Here is a 1,828-nt window from a genome sequence, read left to right on the forward strand (position 1 = left end):
ATACATGTTATATAAACACAAATATGGTAATTCTTTGTTTTATGTAGGCTTATTTATTTGTATAAGGATAACCAATCTATTTTATTTATTTATTTATTCATTCATTCATTTATTTATTTATTTATTTTAGAGAGAGAGAGAAAGGGAGAAGAGCAGAGGGGGAGAGAGAGAGAGAATCTTTAGGAGGCTCCACGTTTAGCACAGAGCCCAATGCGCGGCTCAGTCCTGTGACTCTGGGATCATGACCTGGGCAGAAACCAAGAGTCCGATGCCCAACTGACTATATCACACCCCAAAGATAAGCATTCTAGTTGAAAGTAATTTCCCCTTGTAGATTCCCACTCCAATTCTGGTTATCCAGTCATGCTCAGCAACAGTGGGGTGACTTCCTTACATCACAAAAAGATGGTTTTTCAATGTGTTTTTTGACCTTTTTTTCAATGTTTTATTTATTTTTGATACAGAGAGAGACAGAGCATGAGAAGGGGAGGGGTAGAGAGAGGAGACACAGAACTGGAAGCAGGCTCCAGGCTCTGAGCTAGCTGTCAGCACAGAGCCTGACGCAGGACTTGAACCCACGAACCATGAGATCTGACCTGAGCCGAAGTTGGAGGCTTCACCGACTGAGCCACCCAGGCGCCCCTCAGTGTGTTTTTGAGCTCTCGGTAGTTCAAGTCAGATCTACTTCAAAGACGGCTCTTTGTGGTGTTTCCTTTCCGTGGGACATTTGGTTGACTTTCTAAGTCAGAATATACTTTGTACTAGTGGGTAGCTAGATCTGTGGGGGTGTGTGTGTGTGTGTGTGTGTGTGTGTGTGTTTACTTATTCTCTCATGGGTTAGACCCAATGGTGTTTTGATTTTCTTCATTATTATGCTCTGAACCAAAAGTAATATATTGCATTTAAATTTAATAATAAAATTGTGGTTGTTTCTGTACAGTAGCAGCCACTTCTCTAAAATGTGAAAATATATAATCAGATATTTTGATTTTGTTAAGGTATCAAAGTAATGGTTAAGTATTTCATAAATAGTTGACTTCCAGATCTATAATTGCATAATGTTTCAGTAAAATAGAATTATTTCAAAGCCACTTATGACCAGTTTTTAACTCAGTAAAATGTTCTGTTGAGTTTACTTCTATCATTTATTTGGAAACACACAGGTTGGGGTGCCTGGGTGGCTCAGTCGGTTAAGCGTCTGACTCCTGATTTCAGCTCAGGTCATGATCTCATGGTTCATGAGTTTGAGTCCTGTGTTGGGCTCTGTGCTGTTGGTGTGGGGCCTGCCTGGGATTTCTCACTCTCCCTCTCTCCCTGCCCCTCCCCCACTCACCTTGGGTGTGTGTGTGTGTGTGTGTGTGTGTGTGTGTGTGTGTCAAAAAAATTTTTTTAATTAAAAGAAAAACACTTAGGTAGCCTCTACTGAAATTAAATTGATGAGGCATCTCTGTATTTTCTACTGACACTAATATTTCAGGAGCTAATATTTTGCCTCTGATTTAAGATTCTAGTTATTGTCAATGAAGATAATCCATGAGACCTGCTTCTTACAGAGAAAACTGTTCCTAGAAGATGTATTACTTTATTATTTAGGTATTATTTATTGCATATTTCAAACTTTAAATTGTTCGGAGACAAGAATTACTTTTTTTTTATTCTTTTTTTTTCCCCATAATATTTTATTGTCAAATTGTTTTCCATACAACACCCAGTGCTCTTCCCCTCAAGTGCCCTCCACCATCCCCACCACCTGTCTTCCCCCCTCCCCACTCACCCCCAACCCTCAGTTCATTCTCAGCATTCAATAGTCTCTCAAGTTCTGCATCCC

Source organism: Suricata suricatta, chromosome 16 (assembly GCF_006229205.1).
Source record: "Suricata suricatta isolate VVHF042 chromosome 16, meerkat_22Aug2017_6uvM2_HiC, whole genome shotgun sequence".
In the NCBI taxonomy this organism is placed as follows: domain Eukaryota; kingdom Metazoa; phylum Chordata; class Mammalia; order Carnivora; family Herpestidae; genus Suricata; species Suricata suricatta.